This window comes from Dendrobates tinctorius, unplaced genomic scaffold (assembly GCF_039654945.1).
Source record: "Dendrobates tinctorius isolate UK_male_01 unplaced genomic scaffold, ASM3965494v1 ptg000035l, whole genome shotgun sequence".
In the NCBI taxonomy this organism is placed as follows: domain Eukaryota; kingdom Metazoa; phylum Chordata; class Amphibia; order Anura; family Dendrobatidae; genus Dendrobates; species Dendrobates tinctorius.
Genome location: NW_027361703.1, coordinates 65,771,804 through 65,790,152, shown reverse-complemented (window position 1 = coordinate 65,790,152; position 18,349 = coordinate 65,771,804). Strand labels below are relative to the sequence as shown.

The window sequence follows — 18,349 nt, the reverse complement described above, 5'->3', positions numbered from 1 at the left end:
GTCCCCAGACAGCCACATTATACAGTATTATGTCCCTGCACAGCCACGTTATACAGTATTATGTCCCCGCACAGCTCGTTATACAGTTATGTCCCCGCACAGCTCGTTATACAGTTATGTCCCCGCACAGCCACATTATACAGTATTATGTCCCCACACAGCCCCTTGCACAGTATTATGTCCCCGCACAGCCACGTTATACAGTATTATGTCCCCACACAGCCCCTTGCACAGTATTATGTCCCCACACAGCCACATTATACAGTATTATGTCCCTGCACAGCCACGTTATACAGTACTATGTCCCCACACAGCCACGTTATACAGTATTATGTCCCCACACAGCCCCTTGCACAGTATTATGTCCCCGCACAGCTCGTTATACAGTTATGTCCCCGCACAGCTCGTTATACAGTTATGTCCCCGCACAGCCACATTATACAGTATTATGTCCCCACACAGCCCCTTGCACAGTATTATGTCCCCACACAGCCACGTTATACAGTATTATGTCCCCACACAGCCCCTTGCACAGTATTATGTCACCACACAGCTCGTTATACAGTTATGTCCCCGCACAGCTCGTTATACAGTTATGTCCCTGCACAGCCACGTTATACAGTATTATGTCCCCACACAGCCACATTATACAGTATTATGTCCCCGCACAGCCACGTTATACAGTATTATGTCCCCACACAGCCCCTTGCACAGTATTATGTCCCCGCACAGCTCGTTATACAGTTATGTCCCCGCACAGCTCGTTATACAGTTATGTCCCCGCACAGCCACGTTATACAGTATTATGTCCCCACACAGCCACATTATACAGTATTATGTCCCCGCACAGCCACGTTATACAGTATTATGTCCCCACACAGCCCCTTGCACAGTATTATGTCACCACACAGCTCGTTATACAGTTATGTCCCCGCACAGCTCGTTATACAGTTATGTCCCCGCACAGCTCGTTATACAGTTATGTCCCTGCACAGCCACGTTATACAGTATTATGTCCCCACACAGCCACATTATACAGTATTATGTCCCCACACAGCCACATTATACAGTATTATGTCCCCACACAGCCACATTATACAGTATTATGTCCCCAGACAGCCACATTATACAGTATTATGTCCCCACACAGCCCCTTGCACAGTATTATGTCACCACACAGCTCGTTATACAGTTATGTCCCCGCACAGCCACATTATACAGTATTATGTCCCTGCACAGCCACGTTATACAGTATTATGTCACCACACAGCTCGTTATACAGTATTATGTCTCCACACAGCCACATTATACAGTATTATGTCCCTGCACAGCCACGTTATACAGTATTATGTCCCTGCACAGCCACGTTATACAGTATTATGTCCCCACACAGCCACATTATACAGTATTATGTCCCCACACAGCCACGTTATACAGTATTATGTCCCCACACAGCCCCTTGCACGGTATTATGTCACCACACAGCTCGTTATACAGTTATGTCCCCGCACAGCCACATTATACAGTATTATGTCCCTGCACAGCCACGTTGTACAGTATTATGTCCCCACACAGCTCGTTATACAGTTATGTCCCCGCACAGCCACGTTATACAGTATTATGTCCCCAGACAGCCACATTATACAGTATTATGTCCCCACACAGCCACATTATACAGTATTATGTCCCCGCACAGCCACGTTATACAGTATTATGTCCCCACACAGCTCGTTATACAGTTATGTCCCCGCACAGCCACGTTATACAGTATTATGTCCCCAGACAGCCACATTATACAGTATTATGTCCCCACACAGCCACATTATACAGTATTATGTCCCCGCACAGCCACGTTATACAGTATTATGTCCCCACACAGCTCGTTATACAGTTATGTCCCCGCACAGCCACATTATACAGTATTATGTCCCCGCACAGCCACATTATACAGTATTATGTCCCCACACAGCCACATTATACAGTATTATGTCCCCACACAGCCCCTTGCACAGTATTATGTCACCACACAGCTCGTTATACAGTATTATGTCCCTGCACAGCCCCTTGCACAGTATTATGTCCCTGCACAGCCACATTATACAGTATTATGTCCCTGCACAGCCACATTATACAGTATTATGTCCCCAGACAGCCACATTATACAGTATTATGTCCCCAGACAGCCACATTATACAGTATTATGTCCCCGCACAGCCACGTTATACAGTATTATGTCCCTGCACAGCCCCTTGCACAGTATTATGTCCCTGCACAGCCACATTATACAGTATTATGTCCCTGCACAGCCACATTATACGGTATTATGTCCCTGCACAGCCACATTATACAGTATTATGTCCCCACACAGCCACATTATACAGTATTATGTCCCTGCACAGCCACATTATACAGTATTATGTCCCTGCACAGCCAATTTATACAGTATTATGTCCCTGCACAGCCACGTTATACAGTATTATGTCCCCACACAGCCACATTATACAGTATTATGTCCCCGCACAGCCACATTATACAGTATTATGTCCCCACACAGCCCCTTGCACAGTATTATGTCCCCGCACAGCCACGTTATACAGTATTATGTCCCCACACAGCCCCTTGCACAGTATTATGTCCCCACACAGCCACATTATACAGTATTATGTCCCTGCACAGCCACGTTATACAGTATTATGTCCCCACACAGCCACGTTATACAGTATTATGTCCCCACACAGCCCCTTGCACAGTATTATGTCCCCGCACAGCTCGTTATACAGTTATGTCCCCGCACAGCTCGTTATACAGTTATGTCCCTGCACAGCCACATTATACAGTATTATGTCCCCACACAGCCACGTTATACAGTATTATGTCCCCACACAGCCCCTTGCACAGTATTATGTCCCCACACAGCTCGTTATACAGTATTATGTCCCCGCACAGCCACATTATACAGTATTATGTCCCCGCACAGCCACGTTATACAGTATTATGTCCCCACACAGCCCCTTGCACAGTATTATGTCACCACACAGCTCGTTATACAGTTATGTCCCCGCACAGCTCGTTATACAGTTATGTCCCTGCACAGCCACATTATACAGTATTATGTCCCCACACAGCCCCTTGCACAGTATTATGTCCCCACACAGCTCGTTATACAGTTATGTCCCCGCACAGCTCGTTATACAGTTATGTCCCCGCACAGCCACATTATACAGTATTATGTCCCCAGACAGCCACGTTATACAGTATTATGTCCCCACACAGCCCCTTGCACAGTATTATGTCACCACACAGCCCCTTGCACAGTATTATGTCACCACACAGCTAGTTATACAGTATTATGTCCCTGCACAGCCACGTTATACAGTATTATGTCCCCACACAGCCACATTATACAGTATTATGTCCCCAGACAGCCACATTATACAGTATTATGTCCCTGCACAGCCACGTTATACAGTATTATGTCCCCGCACAGCTCGTTATACAGTTATGTCCCCGCACAGCTCGTTATACAGTTATGTCCCCGCACAGCCACATTATACAGTATTATGTCCCCACACAGCCCCTTGCACAGTATTATGTCCCCGCACAGCCACGTTATACAGTATTATGTCCCCACACAGCCCCTTGCACAGTATTATGTCCCCACACAGCCACATTATACAGTATTATGTCCCTGCACAGCCACGTTATACAGTACTATGTCCCCACACAGCCACGTTATACAGTATTATGTCCCCACACAGCCCCTTGCACAGTATTATGTCCCCGCACAGCTCGTTATACAGTTAAGTCCCCGCACAGCTCGTTATACAGTTATGTCCCCGCACAGCCACATTATACAGTATTATGTCCCCACACAGCCCCTTGCACAGTATTATGTCCCCACACAGCCACGTTATACAGTATTATGTCCCCACACAGCCCCTTGCACAGTATTATGTCACCACACAGCTCGTTATACAGTTATGTCCCCGCACAGCTCGTTATACAGTTATGTCCCTGCACAGCCACGTTATACAGTATTATGTCCCCACACAGCCACATTATACAGTATTATGTCCCCGCACAGCCACGTTATACAGTATTATGTCCCCACACAGCCCCTTGCACAGTATTATGTCCCCGCACAGCTCGTTATACAGTTATGTCCCCGCACAGCTCGTTATACAGTTATGTCCCCGCACAGCTCGTTATACAGTTATGTCCCCGCACAGCCACGTTATACAGTATTATGTCCCCACACAGCCACATTATACAGTATTATGTCCCCGCACAGCCACGTTATACAGTATTATGTCCCCACACAGCCCCTTGCACAGTATTATGTCACCACACAGCTCGTTATACAGTTATGTCCCCGCACAGCTCGTTATACAGTTATGTCCCCGCACAGCTCGTTATACAGTTATGTCCCTGCACAGCCACGTTATACAGTATTATGTCCCCACACAGCCACATTATACAGGATTATGTCCCCACACAGCCACATTATACAGTATTATGTCCCCACACAGCCACATTATACAGTATTATGTCCCCAGACAGCCACATTATACAGTATTATGTCCCCACACAGCCCCTTGCACAGTATTATGTCACCACACAGCTCGTTATACAGTTATGTCCCCGCACAGCCACATTATACAGTATTATGTCCCTGCACAGCCACGTTATACAGTATTATGTCACCACACAGCTCGTTATACAGTATTATGTCTCCACACAGCCACATTATACAGTATTATGTCCCTGCACAGCCACGTTATACAGTATTATGTCCCTGCACAGCCACGTTATACAGTATTATGTCCCCACACAGCCACATTATACAGTATTATGTCCCCACACAGCCACGTTATACAGTATTATGTCCCCACACAGCCCCTTGCACGGTATTATGTCACCACACAGCTCGTTATACAGTTATGTCCCCGCACAGCCACATTATACAGTATTATGTCCCTGCACAGCCACGTTGTACAGTATTATGTCCCCACACAGCTCGTTATACAGTTATGTCCCCGCACAGCCACGTTATACAGTATTATGTCCCCAGACAGCCACATTATACAGTATTATGTCCCCACACAGCCACATTATACAGTATTATGTCCCCGCACAGCCACGTTATACAGTATTATGTCCCCACACAGCTCGTTATACAGTTATGTCCCCGCACAGCCACGTTATACAGTATTATGTCCCCAGACAGCCACATTATACAGTATTATGTCCCCACACAGCCACATTATACAGTATTATGTCCCCGCACAGCCACGTTATACAGTATTATGTCCCCACACAGCTCGTTATACAGTTATGTCCCCGCACAGCCACATTATACAGTATTATGTCCCCGCACAGCCACATTATACAGTATTATGTCCCCACACAGCCACATTATACAGTATTATGTCCCCACACAGCCCCTTGCACAGTATTATGTCACCACACAGCTCGTTATACAGTATTATGTCCCTGCACAGCCCCTTGCACAGTATTATGTCCCTGCACAGCCACATTATACAGTATTATGTCCCTGCACAGCCACATTATACAGTATTATGTCCCCAGACAGCCACATTATACAGTATTATGTCCCCAGACAGCCACATTATACAGTATTATGTCCCCGCACAGCCACGTTATACAGTATTATGTCCCTGCACAGCCCCTTGCACAGTATTATGTCCCTGCACAGCCACATTATACAGTATTATGTCCCTGCACAGCCACATTATACGGTATTATGTCCCTGCACAGCCACATTATACAGTATTATGTCCCCACACAGCCACATTATACAGTATTATGTCCCTGCACAGCCACATTATACAGTATTATGTCCCTGCACAGCCAATTTATACAGTATTATGTCCCTGCACAGCCACGTTATACAGTATTATGTCCCCACACAGCCACATTATACAGTATTATGTCCCCGCACAGCCACATTATACAGTATTATGTCCCCACACAGCCCCTTGCACAGTATTATGTCCCCGCACAGCCACGTTATACAGTATTATGTCCCCACACAGCCCCTTGCACAGTATTATGTCCCCACACAGCCACATTATACAGTATTATGTCCCTGCACAGCCACGTTATACAGTATTATGTCCCCACACAGCCACGTTATACAGTATTATGTCCCCACACAGCCCCTTGCACAGTATTATGTCCCCGCACAGCTCGTTATACAGTTATGTCCCCGCACAGCTCGTTATACAGTTATGTCCCCGCACAGCCACATTATACAGTATTATGTCCCCACACAGCCCCTTGCACAGTATTATGTCCCCACACAGCCATGTTATACAGTATTATGTCCCCACACAGCCCCTTGCACAGTATTATGTCACCACACAGCTCGTTATACAGTTATGTCCCCGCACAGCTCGTTATACAGTTATGTCCCTGCACAGCCACGTTATACAGTATTATGTCCCCACACAGCCACATTATACAGTATTATGTCCCCGCACAGCCACGTTATACAGTATTATGTCCCCACACAGCCCCTTGCACAGTATTATGTCCCCGCACAGCTCGTTATACAGTTATGTCCCCGCACAGCTCGTTATACAGTTATGTCCCCGCACAGCCACATTATACAGTATTATGTCCCCACACAGCCCCTTGCACAGTATTATGTCACCACACAGCTCGTTATACAGTTATGTCCCCGCACAGCTCGTTATACAGTTATGTCCCCGCACAGCTCGTTATACAGTTATGTCCCTGCACAGCCACGTTATACAGTATTATGTCCCCACACAGCCACATTATACAGTATTATGTCCCCACACAGCCACATTATACAGTATTATGTCCCCACACAGCCACATTATACAGTATTATGTCCCCAGACAGCCACATTATACAGTATTATGTCCCCACACAGCCCCTTGCACAGTATTATGTCACCACACAGCTCGTTATACAGTTATGTCCCCGCACAGCCACATTATACAGTATTATGTCCCTGCACAGCCACGTTATACAGTATTATGTCACCACACAGCTCGTTATACAGTATTATGTCTCCACACAGCCACATTATACAGTATTATGTCCCTGCACAGCCACGTTATACAGTATTATGTCCCTGCACAGCCACGTTATACAGTATTATGTCCCCACACAGCCACATTATACAGTATTATGTCCCCACACAGCCACGTTATACAGTATTATGTCCCCACACAGCCCCTTGCACAGTATTATGTCACCACACAGCTCGTTATACAGTTATGTCCCCGCACAGCCACATTATACAGTATTATGTCCCTGCACAGCCACGTTGTACAGTATTATGTCCCCACACAGCTCGTTATACAGTTATGTCCCCGCACAGCCACGTTATACAGTATTATGTCCCCAGACAGCCACATTATACAGTATTATGTCCCCACACAGCCACATTATACAGTATTATGTCCCCGCACAGCCACGTTATACAGTATTATGTCCCCACACAGCTCGTTATACAGTATTATGTCCCCGCACAGCCACGTTATACAGTATTATGTCCCCAGACAGCCACATTATACAGTATTATGTCCCCACACAGCCACATTATACAGTATTATGTCCCCGCACAGCCACGTTATACAGTATTATGTCCCCACACAGCTCGTTATACAGTTATGTCCCCGCACAGCCACATTATACAGTATTATGTCCCCGCACAGCCACATTATACAGTATTATGTCCCCACACAGCCACATTATACAGTATTATGTCCCCACACAGCCCCTTGCACAGTAGTATGTCACCACACAGCTCGTTATACAGTATTATGTCCCTGCACAGCCCCTTGCACAGTATTATGTCCCTGCACAGCCACATTATACAGTATTATGTCCCTGCACAGCCACATTATACAGTATTATGTCCCCAGACAGCCACATTATACAGTATTATGTCCCCAGACAGCCACATTATACAGTATTATGTCCCCGCACAGCCACGTTATACAGTATTATGTCCCTGCACAGCCCCTTGCACAGTATTATGTCCCTGCACAGCCACATTATACAGTATTATGTCCCTGCACAGCCACATTATACGGTATTATGTCCCTGCACAGCCACATTATACAGTATTATGTCCCCACACAGCCACATTATACAGTATTATGTCCCTGCACAGCCACATTATACAGTATTATGTCCCTGCACAGCCAATTTATACAGTATTATGTCCCTGCACAGCCACGTTATACAGTATTATGTCCCCACACAGCCACATTATACAGTATTATGTCCCCAGACAGCCACATTATACAGTATTATGTCCCTGCACAGCCACGTAATACAGTATTATGTCCCCACACAGCCACATTATAAAGTATTATGTCCCCAGACAGCCACATTATACAGTATTATGTCCCTGCAAAGCCACATTATACAGTATTATGTCCCCGCACAGCCACATTATACAGTATTATGTCCCCGCACAGCCACGTTATACAGTATTATGTCCCCGCACAGCCACGTTATACAGTATTATGTCCCCAAACAGCCCCTTGCACAGTATTATGTCACCACACAGCTCGTTATACAGTTATGTCCCCGCACAGCCACGTTATACAGTATTATGTCCCTGCACAGCCACGTTATACAGTATTATGTCCCCACACAGCCACATTATACAGTATTATGTCCCCAGACAGCCACATTATACAGTATTATGTCCCCGCACAGCCACGTTATACAGTATTATGTCCCTGCACAGCCCCTTGCACAGTATTATGTCCCCACACAGCCACATTATACAGTATTATGTCCCTGCACAGCCACGTTATACAGTATTATGTCCCCACACAGCCACGTTATACAGTATTATGTCCCCACACAGCCCCTTGCACAGTATTATGTCCCCGCACAGCTCGTTATACAGTTATGTCCCCGCACAGCTCGTTATACAGTATTATGTCCCCACACAGCCCCTTGCACAGTATTATGTCCCCGCACAGCTCGTTATACAGTTATGTCCCCGCACAGCTCGTTATACAGTTATGTCCCCGCACAGCCACATTATACAGTATTATGTCCCTGCAAAGCCACATTATACAGTATTATGTCCCCGCACAGCCACATTATACAGTATTATGTCCCCGCACAGCCACGTTATACAGTATTATGTCCCCGCACAGCCACGTTATACAGTATTATGTCCCCACACAGCCCCTTGCACAGTATTATGTCACCACACAGCTCGTTATACAGTTATGTCCCCGCACAGCCACATTATACAGTATTATGTCCCTGCACAGCCACGTTATACAGTATTATGTCCCTGCACAGCCACATTATACAGTATTATGTCCCTGCACAGCCACGTTATACAGTATTATGTCCCCACACAGCCACATTATACAGTATTATGTCCCCAGACAGCCACATTATACAGTATTATGTCCCCACACAGCCACATTATACAGTATTATGTCCCTGCACAGCCACGTTATACAGTATTATGTCCCCACACAGCCACATTATACAGTATTATGTCCCCAGACAGCCACATTATACAGTATTATGTCCCCACACAGCCACATTATACAGTATTATGTCCCTGCACAGCCACGTTATACAGTATTATGTCCCTGCACAGCCACATTATACAGTATTATGTCCCTGCACAGCCACATTATACGGTATTATGTCCCTGCACAGCCACATTATGCAGTATTATGTCCCTGCACATTCACGTTATACAGTATTATGTCCCTGCACAGCCCCTTGCACAGTATTATGTCCCCACACAGCCACATTATACAGTATTATGTCCCTGCACAGCCACATTATACAGTATTATGTCCCTGCACAGCCACTTTATACAGTATTATGTCCCTGCACAGCCACGTTATACAGTATTATGTCCCCACACAGCCACATTATACAGTATTATGTCCCCAGACAGCCACATTATACAGTATTATGTCCCTGCACAGCCACGTTATACAGTATTATGTCCCCACACAGCCACATTATAAAGTATTATGTCCCCACACAGCCACATTATAAAGTATTATGTCCCTGCAAAGCCACATTATACAGTATTATGTCCCTGCAAAGCCACATTATACAGTATTATGTCCCCGCACAGACACATTATACAGTATTATGTCCCCGCACAGCCACGTTATACAGTATTATGTCCCCACACAGCCCCTTGCACAGTATTATGTCACCACACAGCTCGTTATACAGTTATGTCCCCGCACAGCCACATTATACAGTATTATGTCCCTGCACAGCCACGTTATACAGTATTATGTCCCCACACAGCCACATTATACAGTATTATGTCCCCAGACAGCCACATTATACAGTATTATGTCCCCGCACAGCCACGTTATACAGTATTATGTCCCTGCACAGCCCCTTGCACAGTATTATGTCCCCACACAGCCACATTATACAGTATTATGTCCCTGCACAGCCACATTATACAGTATTATGTCTCTGCACAGCCACGTTATACAGTATTATGTCCCTGCACAGCCACGTTATACAGTATTATGTCCCCACACAGCCACATTATACAGTATTATGTCCCCAGACAGCCACATTATACAGTATTATGTCCCTGCACAGCCACGTTATACAGTATTATGTCCCCGCACAGCCACATTATACAGTATTATGTCCCCGCACAGCCACATTATACAGTATTATGTCCCCACACAGCCCCTTGCACAGTATTATGTCACCACACAGCTCGTTATACAGTTATGTCCCCGCACAGCCACATTATACAGTATTATGTCCCCGCACAGCCACATTATACAGTATTATGTCCCTGCACAGCCACGTTATACAGTATTATGTCCCCACACAGCCACATTATACAGTATTATGTCCCCGCACAGCCACGTTATACAGTATTATGTCCCTGCACAGCCCCGTGCACAGTATTATGTCCCCACACAGCCACATTATACAGTATTATGTCCCTGCACAGCCACATTATACAGTATTATGTCCCTGCACAGCCACGTTATACAGTATTATGTCCCTGCACAGCCACGTTATACAGTATTATGTCCCCACACAGCCATATTATACAGTATTATGTCCCCAGACAGCCACCTTATACAGTATTATGTCCCTGCACAGCCACGTTATACAGTATTATGTCCCTGCACAGCCACATTATACAGTATTATGTCCCCAGACAGCCACATTATACAGTATTATGTCCCCACACAGCCCCTTGCACAGTACTATGTCCCCGCACAGCCATATTATACAGTATTATGTCCCCACACAGCCACATTATACAGTATTATGTCCCTGCACAGCCACGTTATACAGTATTATGTCCCTGCACAGCCACGTTATACAGTATTATGTCCCTGCACAGCCACGTTATACAGTATTATGTCCCTGCACAGCCACGTTATACAGTATTATGTCCCCACACAGCCACATTATACAGTATTATGTCCCCAGACAGCCACATTATACAGTATTATGTCCCTGCACAGCCACATTATACAGTATTATGTCCCTGCACAGCCACGTTATACAGTATTATGTCCCCGCACAGCCACATTATACATTATTATGTCCCCGCACAGCCACATTATACAGTATTATGTCCCCACACAGCCCCTTGCACAGTATTATGTCCCCACACAGCCACATTATACAGTATTATGTCCCTGCACAGCCACGTTATGCAGTATTATGTCCCCACACAGCCACGTTATACAGTATTATGTCCCCACACAGCCCCTTGCACAGTATTATGTCCCCGCACAGCTCGTTATACAGTTATGTCCCCGCACAGCTCGTTATACAGTTATGTCCCCGCACAGCCACATTATACAGTATTATGTCCCCACACAGCCCCTTGCACAGTATTATGTCCCCACACAGCCACGTTATACAGTATTATGTCCCCACACAGCCCCTTGCACAGTATTATGTCACCACACAGCTCGTTATACAGTTATGTCCCCGCACAGCTCGTTATACAGTTATGTCCCTGCACAGCCACGTTATACAGTATTATGTCCCCACACAGCCACATTATACAGTATTATGTCCCCGCACAGCCACGTTATACAGTATTATGTCCCCACACAGCCCCTTGCACAGTATTATGTCCCCGCACAGCTCGTTATACAGTTATGTCCCCGCACAGCTCGTTATACAGTTATGTCCCCGCACAGCCACATTATACAGTATTATGTCCCCACACAGCCCCTTGCACAGTATTATGTCACCACACAGCTCGTTATACAGTTATGTCCCCGCACAGCTCGTTATACAGTTATGTCCCCGCACAGCTCGTTATACAGTTATGTCCCTGCACAGCCACGTTATACAGTATTATGTCCCCACACAGCCACATTATACAGTATTATGTCCCCACACAGCCACATTATACAGTATTATGTCCCCACACAGCCACATTATACAGTATTATGTCCCCAGACAGCCACATTATACAGTATTATGTCCCCACACAGCCCCTTGCACAGTATTATGTCACCACACAGCTCGTTATACAGTTATGTCCCCGCACAGCCACATTATACAGTATTATGTCCCTGCACAGCCACGTTATACAGTATTATGTCACCACACAGCTCGTTATACAGTATTATGTCTCCACACAGCCACATTATACAGTATTATGTCCCTGCACAGCCACGTTATACAGTATTATGTCCCTGCACAGCCACGTTATACAGTATTATGTCCCCACACAGCCACATTATACAGTATTATGTCCCCACACAGCCACGTTATACAGTATTATGTCCCCACACAGCCCCTTGCACAGTATTATGTCACCACACAGCTCGTTATACAGTTATGTCCCCGCACAGCCACATTATACAGTATTATGTCCCTGCACAGCCACGTTGTACAGTATTATGTCCCCACACAGCTCGTTATACAGTTATGTCCCCGCACAGCCACGTTATACAGTATTATGTCCCCAGACAGCCACATTATACAGTATTATGTCCCCACACAGCCACATTATACAGTATTATGTCCCCGCACAGCCACGTTATACAGTATTATGTCCCCACACAGCTCGTTATACAGTTATGTCCCCGCACAGCCACGTTATACAGTATTATGTCCCCAGACAGCCACATTATACAGTATTATGTCCCCACACAGCCACATTATACAGTATTATGTCCCCGCACAGCCACGTTATACAGTATTATGTCCCCACACAGCTCGTTATACAGTTATGTCCCCGCACAGCCACATTATACAGTATTATGTCCCCGCACAGCCACATTATACAGTATTATGTCCCCACACAGCCACATTATACAGTATTATGTCCCCACACAGCCCCTTGCACAGTATTATGTCACCACACAGCCCCTTGCACAGTATTATGTCCCTGCACAGCCCCTTGCACAGTATTATGTCCCTGCACAGCCACATTATACAGTATTATGTCCCTGCACAGCCACATTATACAGTATTATGTCCCCAGACAGCCACATTATACAGTATTATGTCCCCAGACAGCCACATTATACAGTATTATGTCCCCGCACAGCCACGTTATACAGTATTATGTCCCTGCACAGCCCCTTGCACAGTATTATGTCCCTGCACAGCCACATTATACAGTATTATGTCCCTGCACAGCCACATTATACGGTATTATGTCCCTGCACAGCCACATTATACAGTATTATGTCCCCACACAGCCACATTATACAGTATTATGTCCCCACACAGCCACATTATACAGTATTATGTCCCCACACAGCCACATTATACAGTATTATGTCCCCAGACAGCCACATTATACAGTATTATGTCCCCACACAGCCCCTTGCACAGTATTATGTCACCACACAGCTCGTTATACAGTTATGTCCCCGCACAGCCACATTATACAGTATTATGTCCCTGCACAGCCACGTTATACAGTATTATGTCACCACACAGCTCGTTATACAGTATTATGTCTCCACACAGCCACATTATACAGTATTATGTCCCTGCACAGCCACGTTATACAGTATTATGTCCCTGCACAGCCACGTTATACAGTATTATGTCCCCACACAGCCACATTATACAGTATTATGTCCCCACACAGCCACGTTATACAGTATTATGTCCCCACACAGCCCCTTGCACAGTATTATGTCACCACACAGCTCGTTATACAGTTATGTCCCCGCACAGCCACATTATACAGTATTATGTCCCTGCACAGCCACGTTGTACAGTATTATGTCCCCACACAGCTCGTTATACAGTTATGTCCCCGCACAGCCACGTTATACAGTATTATGTCCCCAGACAGCCACATTATACAGTATTATGTCCCCACACAGCCACATTATACAGTATTATGTCCCCGCACAGCCACGTTATACAGTATTATGTCCCCACACAGCTCGTTATACAGTTATGTCCCCGCACAGCCACATTATACAGTATTATGTCCCCGCACAGCCACATTATACAGTATTATGTCCCCACACAGCCACATTATACAGTATTATGTCCCCACACAGCCCCTTGCACAGTAGTATGTCACCACACAGCTCGTTATACAGTATTATGTCCCTGCACAGCCCCTTGCACAGTATTATGTCCCTGCACAGCCACATTATACAGTATTATGTCCCTGCACAGCCACATTATACAGTATTATGTCCCCAGACAGCCACATTATACAGTATTATGTCCCCAGACAGCCACATTATACAGTATTATGTCCCCGCACAGCCACGTTATACAGTATTATGTCCCTGCACAGCCCCTTGCACAGTATTATGTCCCTGCACAGCCACATTATACAGTATTATGTCCCTGCACAGCCACATTATACGGTATTATGTCCCTGCACAGCCACATTATACAGTATTATGTCCCCACACAGCCACATTATACAGTATTATGTCCCTGCACAGCCACATTATACAGTATTATGTCCCTGCACAGCCAATTTATACAGTATTATGTCCCTGCACAGCCACGTTATACAGTATTATGTCCCCACACAGCCACATTATACAGTATTATGTCCCCAGACAGCCACATTATACAGTATTATGTCCCTGCACAGCCACGTAATACAGTATTATGTCCCCACACAGCCACATTATAAAGTATTATGTCCCCAGACAGCCACATTATACAGTATTATGTCCCTGCAAAGCCACATTATACAGTATTATGTCCCCGCACAGCCACATTATACAGTATTATGTCCCCGCACAGCCACGTTATACAGTATTATGTCCCCGCACAGCCACGTTATATAGTATTATGTCCCCAAACAGCCCCTTGCACAGTATTATGTCACCACACAGCTTGTTATACAGTTATGTCCCCGCACAGCCACGTTATACAGTATTATGTCCCTGCACAGCCACGTTATACAGTATTATGTCCCCACACAGCCACATTATACAGTATTATGTCCCCAGACAGCCACATTATACAGTATTATGTCCCCGCACAGCCACGTTATACAGTATTATGTCCCTGCACAGCCCCTTGCACAGTATTATGTCCCCACACAGCCACATTATACAGTATTATGTCCCTGCACAGCCACGTTATACAGTATTATGTCCCCACACAGCCACGTTATACAGTATTATGTCCCCACACAGCCCCTTGCACAGTATTATGTCCCCGCACAGCTCGTTATACAGTTATGTCCCCGCACAGCTCGTTATACAGTATTATGTCCCCACACAGCCCCTTGCACAGTATTATGTCCCCGCACAGCTCGTTATACAGTTATGTCCCCGCACAGCTCGTTATACAGTTATGTCCCCGCACAGCCACATTATACAGTATTATGTCCCTGCAAAGCCACATTATACAGTATTATGTCCCCGCACAGCCACATTATACAGTATTATGTCCCCGCACAGCCACGTTATACAGTATTATGTCCCCGCACAGCCACGTTATACAGTATTATGTCCCCACACAGCCCCTTGCACAGTATTATGTCACCACACAGCTCGTTATACAGTTATGTCCCCGCACAGCCACATTATACAGTATTATGTCCCTGCACAGCCACGTTATACAGTATTATGTCCCTGCACAGCCACATTATACAGTATTATGTCCCTGCACAGCCACGTTATACAGTATTATGTCCCCACACAGCCACATTATACAGTATTATGTCCCCAGACAGCCACATTATACAGTATTATGTCCCCACACAGCCACATTATACAGTATTATGTCCCTGCACAGCCACGTTATACAGTATTATGTCCCCACACAGCCACATTATACAGTATTATGTCCCCAGACAGCCACATTATACAGTATTATGTCCCCACACAGCCACATTATACAGTATTATGTCCCTGCACAGCCACGTTATACAGTATTATGTCCCTGCACAGCCACATTATACAGTATTATGTCCCTGCACAGCCACATTATACGGTATTATGTCCCTGCACAGCCACATTATGCAGTATTATGTCCCTGCACATTCACGTTATACAGTATTATGTCCCTGCACAGCCCCTTGCACAGTATTATGTCCCCACACAGCCACATTATACAGTATTATGTCCCTGCACAGCCACATTATACAGTATTATGTCCCTGCACAGCCACTTTATACAGTATTATGTCCCTGCACAGCCACGTTATACAGTATTATGTCCCCACACAGCCACATTATACAGTATTATGTCCCCAGACAGCCACATTATACAGTATTATGTCCCTGCACAGCCACGTTATACAGTATTATGTCCCCACACAGCCACATTATAAAGTATTATGTCCCCACACAGCCACATTATAAAGTATTATGTCCCTGCAAAGCCACATTATACAGTATTATGTCCCTGCAAAGCCACATTATACAGTATTATGTCCCCGCACAGACACATTATACAGTATTATGTCCCCGCACAGCCACGTTATACAGTATTATGTCCCCACACAGCCCCTTGCACAGTATTATGTCACCACACAGCTCGTTATACAGTTATGTCCCCGCACAGCCACATTATACAGTATTATGTCCCTGCACAGCCACGTTATACAGTATTATGTCCCCACACAGCCACATTATACAGTATTATGTCCCCAGACAGCCACATTATACAGTATTATGTCCCCGCACAGCCACGTTATACAGTATTATGTCCCTGCACAGCCCCTTGCACAGTATTATGTCCCCACACAGCCACATTATACAGTATTATGTCCCTGCACAGCCACATTATACAGTATTATGTCTCTGCACAGCCACGTTATACAGTATTATGTCCCTGCACAGCCACGTTATACAGTATTATGTCCCCACACAGCCACATTATACAGTATTATGTCCCCAGACAGCCACATTATACAGTATTATGTCCCTGCACAGCCACGTTATACAGTATTATGTCCCCGCACAGCCACATTATACAGTATTATGTCCCCGCACAGCCACATTATACAGTATTATGTCCCCACACAGCCCCTTGCACAGTATTATGTCACCACACAGCTCGTTATACAGTTATGTCCCCGCACAGCCACATTATACAGTATTATGTCCCCGCACAGCCACATTATACAGTATTATGTCCCTGCACAGCCACGTTATACAGTATTATGTCCCCACACAGCCACATTATACAGTATTATGTCCCCGCACAGCCACGTTATACAGTATTATGTCCCTGCACAGCCCCGTGCACAGTATTATGTCCCCACACAGCCACATTATACAGTATTATGTCCCTGCACAGCCACATTATACAGTATTATGTCCCTGCACAGCCACGTTATACAGTATTATGTCCCTGCACAGCCACGTTATACAGTATTATGTCCCCACACAGCCATATTATACAGTATTATGTCCCCAGACAGCCACCTTATACAGTATTATGTCCCTGCACAGCCACGTTATACAGTATTATGTCCCTGCACAGCCACATTATACAGTATTATGTCCCCAGACAGCCACATTATACAGTATTATGTCCCCACACAGCCCCTTGCACAGTACTATGTCCCCGCACAGCCATATTATACAGTATTATGTCCCCACACAGCCACATTATACAGTATTATGTCCCTGCACAGCCACGTTATACAGTATTATGTCCCTGCACAGCCACGTTATACAGTATTATGTCCCTGCACAGCCACGTTATACAGTATTATGTCCCTGCACAGCCACGTTATACAGTATTATGTCCCCACACAGCCACATTATACAGTATTATGTCCCCAGACAGCCACATTATACAGTATTATGTCCCTGCACAGCCACATTATACAGTATTATGTCCCTGCACAGCCACGTTATACAGTATTATGTCCC

General features: G+C 45.5%; 1 protein-coding gene across 1 annotated transcript in view; it reads left to right on the top strand.

Annotated features, from left to right (window-relative positions):
- DUS4L (dihydrouridine synthase 4 like) overlaps nucleotides 1-18,349 on the top strand; it is a 77,110-nt gene that overhangs the window by 4,488 nt on the left and 54,273 nt on the right. The window lies entirely within an intron of this gene.